Below are 10626 nucleotides of genomic sequence, written 5' to 3'. Positions count from 1 at the left end.
CCTGAGGGCATAGTGGAAGCTAAAGCACAGCCAGCTGAAATATGTACTTTCACTAGAGGGCATGGCAATACAGAGCTATTTGGTTTACAAATGGCATGGCTTTCGGGAATAACAAGTGTACAGTGTGTTACCTCCACCAATGAGCCTTGCTAGCCAGCAAAGAAGACCTAACAAGCATGAGGGGAAAGGCAAATGACTAGGTACACCTGGACAGGAGATCTTTTTACATGTTGGAGCATGTTATTGCTCTGGTAGTACAGTTTGTGCAAGCAAAAAAAAAGATTAGAATGAGTCCCAAGTGCTGTTTGGCCAGTTCCTCTGATCCATCACTGCTTAGAATGTTGTATTTGATGTATTGCTGTAAATAACAGTGGTGCAAACAGGAAGCTATGTGGCCTCAGAGCAGATGGAGTAATGCTGGACCTATGCTGGCCACCGGGGCAGTTGTCCATTTTCTGAAATACAAAACTTGAAATATTACTATACTACAGCAAAAATATCATTTGGGGTTTAAAAAAACAATGAAACATTTGTGAAGTGCTTTTTAACATGAGGACCAAAAGCACATAAGCTTGTCTCAGATCAGTACATTGTGATGTGTACAGGGGAAAAGTTATGTGATCATAAATGCCAGACTAAACAGGTGGCTTTTCAGTTTTGATTTAAAAGTGTCCAGGGATGGAGCTGTCTTGATTAAGTTTGCCAAGGCATTCCAAAGGGTAGGGGCAGCATGACAGAAAGCTCTGACTCCAAAGGTTTTTAGTTTGACTCTGGGGGTGGTCAAGTTATTGGATATGTTCCTACTATTAGCACTGACATACATTTAGTGATGATGCTGCCGCAAGACTGTTAACAAGCCAACCCCGCCATTACCACATAATCTTTGCTCACTACACTGGCTACCCATAAAACGGAGAATCCTTTTCAAAACTGGCATGGTAACATTCAAATCCCTACGTGACCTAGGCCCTGGATACCTGAAGGATTTGCACACCTTCCACAACCTCAGATCAAAAGGATCCAATAACTTGAGCACCTCCAGAGTTGAACTAAAAACGTTTGGAGCCGGAACTGTCTGTCATGCTGCCCCTACCCTCTAAAATGCCTTGCTAATTTTAATCAAGACAGCTCCATCCCTGGAGATGTTTAAATCAAAATTGAAAAGCCACCTGTTTAGTCCGGCATTTATGATCACTTAACCTTTTCCCAGATCATTCCATGCAATGATTTGAGACAAGTTTATGTGCTTTGGGTTCGAAGGGAGAACATTTTTTTTTTGTTGTTATGCTATTTGGATAACCCACTGTGAAAATAGCATAACGCCTGGTAAACCATATGTTCACTTTTTGCATGCATACATTTTACTCAGGTTTGGTGAATATATCTCTAAATTTCTTACTGCCAAACCTAAGCCCTCTCCTGCCTGACCATAAAACCCTAAACTTTACACCCTGGGGGGTATAAATTAATAAATTGCATTAAGCAGAATTGCGTGTGTAAAGTCTTACTAGCACGTCCTGAGGAAGTCCCGGGGGGCAGGGCGAAACGCGTAGACGTCATGCTACGCCTCCTTTTTTGGGAAAGCCATGCCGTGCTTGTTTGCTGATCCTGTGCTGCCATACCGGTTGTTCTGCCGTTATCAGTGCTGCAATACCTTGCCTCCGCTTTTACGCCAGCATCACGAGGATGCTTCTACAATACATGAGGATCAGATAAGTGATATCGTCTTACTACAGTGCGCAATAGCTATGAACTGTCACACCACGCCTTCTGTGGATGTGATACAACTTAAAACCTAGATGTTTAGCGCTTACTGTGGGACTGTTTACACTATCTACAGCTGAGGTTATCGACCAGTCTTGGAAGCAAAATTGCTGAAACACTGTGATATCAAACTCCTTGCTGCTTACATGTGGTGTCACATTTATGATATGGGACTGTGAGCTTTATTCAACAATCATTATTTTGATTCAGCTTGCGATTGGCGCTGCAGTTTCAAGTTGGTACATGTCATGCTTCAAGCTCAGTTCAACATAATCTGATCAAAACAACGTTATATTCAGAAATTTGTATACAAGTGATATGAATCTTTGACCCAGCGTGTGATTGGCGCTGCATCTACAAGTTGCCATATACTATGCTTTATGATCGGGTCAATATCATCTGAACTAAACAACGTTGCATTATGGAATTTGCACACAAGTGGCGTTTGGAGGAATCTGTATATTGCTATATTGATTTTTACAACATTTTTTCTATGATCACCAGTTATATAGCTTTTGCAGCCGTACTTGCATCAGTTTTGGAATCTATAAGCACAGACAGGGATCATTACTGGTGTGATGGACTATGAATATATATATATATCAGCAAACTAGTGTATATGGTGCCTGAATTCTTTGCACGTTGCAGGGCACTATTTTATTAGATAACATTTTTGCTCTACGTGGCTTTCCTTTTTATTCTATGAATAGGTAATTTGATCATATTGGTCGTACTCAGCTATCCTCTGTGAGTGGTTATAATCCTTAAGGTGGCCACTAACGGTCCAATTTCTAGTGAAAAATCGTTTGAGCGATCAGAAATTCTGATCGGACGAAAAATCGTTCACTACACCATCAACTAACCAATCATTGCTTCCTATCTATCACGACCACCAAGAAAATCCAAATTTTCGTTCGACGAAAATTCATTCGGGCGACATTTTTTTTCACTCATTCATAATCGATTGTGTCCACCAATGGAGATTATTTACAACCAATCCGATCAGAATTTCTGATCGCTCAAACGATTTTTCGCTAGAAATTGGACCGTTAGTGGCCAGCTTTACATACACATTGATACATATGGATTACCTTAGGCAACTGGTATTGTTTAGAAGGAAATAATTATGGCAACCTCCATATACCTCTCACTACAGGTGTTGTTTAACTAAATCCAGCCTAGGTTTGTTTGTTTTTTTGCTTAGGTTCTCCACAGTGCTTCTCAAAAGAACCATCATAAATCATTAATAACAATTTTGTGGAAGTACGTTGTCTAAAAAATACAGCATTAAATTGAATGAGAGACAGTGTGTAAATTTAGCATTCACTCCTCATGTTGTATTTGGATTCGCCACCATCGATTGCTGCCAAGCATTGAATGGGAGGATTAATTAATTTATGAACTTGTCTTTATAAGCCATTGATTACAGTGTCCTCCCTTAAAGATTTCATTATGCTTAAAGTTAAAAGATTTGCTAATTATTGTGCTTTATCTAATTGAATCTTTGTATTTCATGCATAGAGCAAAGGTGGAAGACAGTTGACCTTTCAACTATTGGGCAGGACGAGGATTTAATTAGAGCCATCACCGAATTGGACAGGATTTATTTGAATATTCACAAATCCTAAGCAACTGTTCTAATTGAAATTGTTCTTGGCAGTGACTTCTATTTAAAGGGGAATTATTACCTACATAAATGTAACACTAAAATTTTAATAGGTAGATTTCCCAGTTGTACTAGTTGCACTGCGTAACATTTCTGGACAGGAAACTATTATATTTAACTCGTTGATTCATCCACTCTAAGGAACTTAGCTAAATGCAGAGGTGGAATGACACATAGTATAGGAGTTTCAGTATCAAACTAGTCAGTGTGCTTTTTTTTGTTTCAGTATTTTGATCTACAAAACTACAAAAAGATTAAGTAATATTCAGTACATATTAGCCCATCGTCTTAACAGTTGATCGGCAAGCAGCTGAGTCAACAGTGGCTGGGGAGGTTAGTGCTAGGCAACATAAAGGAGAGTGGAGGTTAGTGTTAGGCAGATGAGAGTGGTGGTTAGTATTAGGCATGAAGAGGAGAGGTTAGTGTTAGGCAGAGGAGAGAAGAGGTTAGTATTGGGCAGAGGAGGGGGAGGTTAGTGTTAGGTAGAGGAGATGGGAGGTTAGTGTTAGGCATATGAAAGTGGAGGTTAGTGTTAGTCAGAGGAGAGACAATTGTTAGGCTGAGGAGAGGTGGAGGCTAGTGTTAGGCAGAGGAGACATAATTATTAGGCAGAGGAGAGGTGGAGGCTAGTGTTAGGCAGAGGAGAGGGGGAGATTAGTGTTAGGCACTGGAGAGGAAAGATTAGTGCTAGGCAGAAGGGAGGTTAGTGTTAGGCAGAGGGGAGGTCATTTTAGGCACAGGAGAGGAGGATGTTAGTGTTAGGCAGAGGAGAGGGGAGGTTAGTGTTAGATAGATTAGAGGTAATTTTAGGCACAGGAGAGGAGGATGTTAGTGTTGGGCAGAGGAGAGGGGAAGGTTAATGTTAGGCTAAGGAGAGCAAAGGTTAGTGTTAAGCAGAGGAGAGGTTGGTTTTTGGCAGAGGAGAGGTAATTGTTAGGCAGTGGAGAGGTGGAGGTTAGTGTTGTAAAATTTGTAAAATATAAAATACACTGTAAATTACTTTTGTCACTGTCACTTATAGTAGGTAGTAAAAATATGATAAATCTGACTGGCTTTGGACTTGTCCAACTCCTCATGGAGGAGTCTCAGGGTTTTCTTTATTTTCAATATTTTCAAAAGCACTTACTAAATGGTAGATATTCAGTACAACTGCCACAACCGTGTGCAAATGAGTAAGAAAGCTGGCCCAGCCTCTTTGTATAGATCTTTTCCAGGCATTGCTTTCATAAAGAATACAGAAAATTCTAAAAAAAACATCCATGGGGCTACTCCCCCCCCCCCCCCCCCCAAAAAAAAAAAAAAACAGAACTGTCAGATAACTTTTACTATCTACTTTAAAGGGACACTTAAGTAAAAAAAAATGAGTTTTACTCACCTGGGGCTTCCAATAGCCCCCTGCAGCTGTCCGGTGCCCTCGCCGTCTCCCTCCGATCCTCCTGGCCAGGAGCTGACAGGCTGGGGACGCGAGTGATTCTTCGCGTTCCTGGCCACAATAGCGCCATCTATGCTGCTATAGCATATATCATATACCATATAGCAGCATAGAGGGTGCTAATGTGTCTGGGAACGTGAAGAATCACTCGCGTCCCCAGCCTGTCAGCTCCTGTCACCGAAACAGGAAGTGGCTGCCGGTGGGGCCAGGGGGATCGGAGGGAGACGGTGAGGGCAGCGGAGAGCTTCAGGGGGCTATTGGAAGCCCTAGGTGAGTAAAACTCATTTTTTTTGTTTGACTTAAGTGTCCCTTTAAGTTCAAATAACGTAGGGAAAAGGTAATTTAAAGTGCATTTTACTCTATGAGAAATGTATGTCTTATATGTATGTGTTTACATGGATTTTAAATTTTAAAATTTTTAGTGATAGTGGTCCTTTTAAGGAGAACATAATGAATAGAATGGTATGCTTTTTATTGTAAGAATTTTAGAGTACAGATTCTCTTTAAGTTGAGGAGGTATACCGATCTAGCCATATTACTAGTGATGAGCATGAATTTTACATAATCATAATTTCGCATCGTAATGCACAATTACGATGCAAAATCGCAATGTGAAATTTTGGGGAAAATCGTAATTCATTTCGTTTGTAATGATAATCAGGACTAACAATTTTGTGTAATTTTCTCATAATTTTGTACCAACTTTAGCGCTTAATAGCACAGGCTCCATGCATGCTAAATTCTTCAAAATTGCTTCGTACGTTAAGGGGAATGGTGGGAGCAAGTAAAAAAAAAATTTCAAAACATTTGTCGTTTTTGAGAAAATTGATTTTAAAAATGCAAAAGAAAAATGTTTTTTAAAATGTAATTTTCCTGAGTTTAAAAACCATTTTCCTTTGCATTTTTTAAATTTCTCAAAAACTATAAGGTCTTTTTGAAAAATGATTTTTCTTTTGTTTGTACATTGTTCCCCCCCTTCCCCTTAACATATGTAGCAATTTTTGGCATGGCAGCATGTATGGGGGCTTTGCTCTGAACCGCTAAAGCCAGCACGAAATTCTGAAACGATTAAGCGTCATTTTGCAAAATTACGAATGGATTACACAAAATCATTTCAATTTTCAAATGGTAATTACAAATGGCCATAACTGCAAAAAATTTAGGAGGAATTTTGAGTAATTTTAATGAGCAGATTTTGATCATCGCTGATTCGCTACACTACTCTTAGCAATATAACTTCAGAACAGGACATCCTGAGAATGAATTTATAGAAGTAAGCAAAGACTTTATCCCGACGGCTCTCCCAAGAATGGACTTCCCTGTTTAGCTCAGTTTAGACAGGTTTCTGGATAATAACATCTCTGCATGGAAACACAATGCACATGGCTCTGGGAAGAACCCGGTCAATGCACAGAAGTGATATTTAATCTAGCCAATTAAACTATGCTGAGAACCAGGTTATTATTTAGTCGATATAATTATTTCTTTAGTAGCACTAGTATATTGATATCACATTAGCCATAACAAACTCTGTCATGTAGATAGATGCAGGTTACGTGCAATCCAAAACGTTTATTTATAAGCATGTATAGTAATAACAAAACAACTGACAATAGTTGTTCTCTGCATCATTCATACGTTGAACATAAATGCCATGGTTCTATAGCTTGAACATGGGAACATCTTTGGTGATGTAAGCACGGTTGTACTATACTATGGCACACTGCTTTGACCTGCAAACATCTCCAAGACTCAACTGATATTTGGACGTAGAGATTGCTGGATAGGTCGTGGTCCTATGGATCTCTCAAAAATCGATACATATCTGTATTGAACTAGCCTTAAAGTGAGGGCAAGGAATTCACCGATTTCCCAACCTATCCTCATAAGGGGGCGGAAGAGAAAAAGTGGTTTCTTCTAACTACCCAAAAACATAGAGATAGGGTTAATTGGCGCCTCCCAAAATTTGGCCTTAGAGTGCCTTAGAAACGTAAGACAATGACTGACAGTGGTAGGGATTAGATTATGAGCTTCTCTGTGGGATAGTTATGGTGGCCATACATCTCTTGATATACCACCAAATCAACAATCAGGTAGATCCTTCTCATTCAGCATGAAATCTATTGGAAATCATCCTAGCATCGTCACCTCTGCCTGCCATCATGCCAGATCAATCATTTTGATCAATTTCACATGTAAATCGATCCAAACAATTAATCGGAAAGCTATGTTGTGGCATCAATCTCTGCCAGATTTAATCATTATGATCAAGTTGACCAGATATTGATGCTGAAAGTTGAGTAATGTATGAGCAACCTAAGTGACATGACTATACTCAGATATTTGAAAGTGTTGTGGAAGATGTTGGTGCTATATAAATACACACTAATGATAAATAATAATAAAGTGGCAATTCATTCTACAACTTTAACTACCCTATAATCAGAGCAGGGCAAGGGATTAAATAGAATTTTATTTGCCTTTCTGTAACGATAGGGTCAGCAACCAGAGAGAATCTGATTCTTGGCGATCTGCAGTATCCTCCAAGAATACAGATATACCTGATTATTGAGGATCTGCAGAATCGCCAATAATCCAATTATAACTAACCTCTAGACACCTGAAGCGTGTAAGTGTTTAGTGCAACAGTAAGTATTGGACCACCGGGGTAGCAGGTGGTCCAATAAGTAGAGAAAGACTCTACTGCAGTCAAGGGCTCCTGGAGGGGGAGTCCCTGACTGATTTTGCAGCAGGGCCCCCTCTGCGGAGCAGGGGACCCCTGCAGGGGAACTGGACACCCTATGTGTGGGTGACAGCCAGAAAGGTCGGGCAGGCCGGGTCGGCAACACACGGTCAGATAAGTACAAAGACAGAAGGCTGATTCGGTATCCAAGGCAAGCAGGGTTTGGCAACAGAGTAACAGATATGCAAGGTACCGAATCAGGGATCAGAGGAGTAGTCAGGAAATCAATAGGTCATAACAGATATCAAACAATGCCTAGTCTGGGTGTGAGGTCCGTGGTCTCTACACCCTGGAACTAGTCTGATGTATAACAAGTTCCCTAGTCTGGGGTGTGAGGTCCGTGGTCTCTACACCCTGGAACTATGCTAGTGATTAACACAGATGATATACAGTAAACTGGCTAAGTGTAGATTCCCAGGTCCACCTGGTTCCACCACACTGAATGATCTGACTAAGGTCTGAGTGCTAACACATTCGCAACGCCAGACAACCAGTAACTGAACAGCAAGAGATGTATATAGCAAAGCGCCCCACAGCGCCGCCCAGCTCCCATCAACCAATCATCTGCTGAGCTGGGATCAGCTGACCGCTTTGATCAGCTGACCCTTCTCCTATTGGCATAAAGAGCCTGTCTTGCGGCGCGTGCGCGCGTAGCTCTCCATCTGTGTGCACTAATAGGTCCAGACAAGCCAGACGCATGTTGCTGTGGGGAAACCGCCGCTCTGTGCGCGGACACCGAAGCCTCACTGTCAGAACACGTGGCGGCTTCTACGCAATCCATCACACTTTCCCTATTTTTAGGTACAAACACAAAATAACACTGTGCCACTGACAAACAAGTTGGGTTTCCTGCATAAAGCAGGCATAAATTAATAGGAAAAACAATGATTAATGTCTAACAGCTTTGTGCTGCCCCAGGTGACCTACTGACCTAAGCAACAACCTATATTGCCTATAGAGCAGGGGTAGGGAACCTATGGCTCGGGAGCCAGATGTGGCTCTTTTGGTGGCTACATCTGACTCACATACAAATCAGTAGGGGTTGATTCACTAAGCTACACCGCTCAAGCAGTGTGGCAGCACAATGCTGTAGCATTTACTACTAACTTACTCACGTCACCCCAAAACGAATGGCTGCTCCAATTGTAACACTCTGGACTCTGTCAGGTCCAGTGACTTTGTAGGACCAGATGCCCACACTTTGATTGGCCCAATAGGCTGCCTGTCACTTGACAGGCAGCCTTTTGGGCCAAAGTGCGGGGATCTCATGCTACAAAGTGCAGTGTTCTCCCTTCATTTTTTTCCAGCCGGGTGGCATGAAAAAGTAGCCGAGTGGGGCGAGATGAGAGAATGCAGGGGCGGTGCTTCAAAGTGCAACCCTGCTTACAGAATGGGAGGAGGTGAGCCGATGACAGCTAAGTGCTCACAGAAACTAGCTGGGTGGAGCACTCGGCCAAAAGAGCCCGGGAAGAACACTGAAGTGAATAAAACCCCAAGTCAGCTAGTTAATTGTACAAGCTGTTAGTCGGTATTTCTCCTTTCTGGCTCTCGGGGAAATTGCTGATGTTGCTGAAACTCAAGAGAAGCTGAAGGCGTGTCTGACACTTCCGCTGCCCGTCGGATCAACTGTATGCACATCACCATGGTAACAGGTGATGTGCCCTACTGTCCCAGTTTGAAACATACTGTATGGATCTCACGTAATTACATTTTAAAATATGTGGAGTTTATGGCTCTCTCAGCCAAAAAGGTTCCTGACCCCTGCTATAGAGAATCCAACCTTGCTTATCCCCCAAGGCCTCTTAGTAGCTGTGACAGTTTTGCAGCTGTATATAATAGAGTTACTCAGTGGCCGTATCCTATACAGGAAGATTGTCCCTAGCTAACTCTCCACTTGGGCAAGGTTGGGCTTTCACAGAAACAATGTTGCACTGTGCTTAGGTTTGGCAGAGATTCTGACTGTCAGTTCTTCAACAAACAGTTTATCGAGCACATATTTAACTCCAGCCTCTATGTGTTAATTTTGGGTTATGGCAAGGTCTTTGATCCCCCAGTGAGCCACACTTTAAAATATACTGCTAACTTAAACAAACAATAACAATAGCTTGGTACATGCTGTAAATGTCTCAGTTATCTGGTATTTTCTTCAGCGCTATTTACAATGTCAACCAGTCTCTTACACCTCGCAGATTTGTGTGTGTGTTTTTTTATATTTCCAAGGTTTATTTTTGTACCCCATCATGTTGTACGTGTCAGCCAAAGAACAAAGCCAAGTTTGGTTTTAGGAATTCAAAACAGCCGAACTGCAGCCAAATCATATTTCTTGTTAACCACCTGTGAGTGGGGGCTGGAAAGAAAATGATGGATGTATAATGAGTGAGTTAAACTACCATTAATACTACAATATAATCCCGCAGTCCAAACACAGAAACAACTGGCCAGTCAACTTAACATACACCTCATCAGGTAAAGCTCAACAGGGACGAGCCTGCGAAATAAGCAACATTGACATCACACTGAAACCAAGGTTTTCTCAGGAAGAGAAGTATTCACAAGATATACTGTACATTTTTATGAAAATATACATTTTCAAAACAAATAATTTTCATGACAATTGAGTATAACAGCAGCACATTTGGAGGACTGGATGTTGTTTTCATGTATGGTATTACCAATATTTTACTACCGACTTACCTGGTCCCCTATTCTCACACTAACCTCTCTCCTAATGCCCAACACTAACCTCCCTCCTGATACACAACACTAACCTCCCTCCTACCGCCCAACACTGACCTTCCTCCTAATACCCAACACTAGCCTCCCTCATAATGCCTAACACTAACTTCCCTCCTAATACCCAACACTAAACTCCCTCCTACTGCCCAACACTAACCTCCTTCCTACTGCCCAACACTAACCTCCCTCCTACTGCCCAACACTAACCTCCCTCCTACTACCCAACACTAACCTCCCTTCTACTACCCAACACAAATCTCCCTCCTAATACCCAACACTAACCCT

At 41.6% G+C, this 10626-nt stretch overlaps 1 long non-coding RNA gene across 1 annotated transcript in view; it reads right to left on the bottom strand.

Annotated features, from left to right (window-relative positions):
- Positions 1 to 211: 211 nt before the first annotated feature.
- Positions 212 to 10626, bottom strand: part of LOC137538319 (uncharacterized) — a 38899-nt gene continuing 28484 nt past the window's right edge. Inside the window, exon 3 of the long non-coding RNA XR_011024749.1 lies at positions 212 to 455. This is a non-coding gene — a long non-coding RNA (uncharacterized lncRNA). The remainder of the gene's footprint in view (positions 456 to 10626) is intronic.

Source organism: Hyperolius riggenbachi, chromosome 11 (assembly GCF_040937935.1).
Source record: "Hyperolius riggenbachi isolate aHypRig1 chromosome 11, aHypRig1.pri, whole genome shotgun sequence".
Taxonomy (NCBI): Eukaryota; Metazoa; Chordata; class Amphibia; order Anura; family Hyperoliidae; genus Hyperolius; species Hyperolius riggenbachi.
This window is presented reverse-complemented; position numbering and strand designations above follow the sequence as displayed.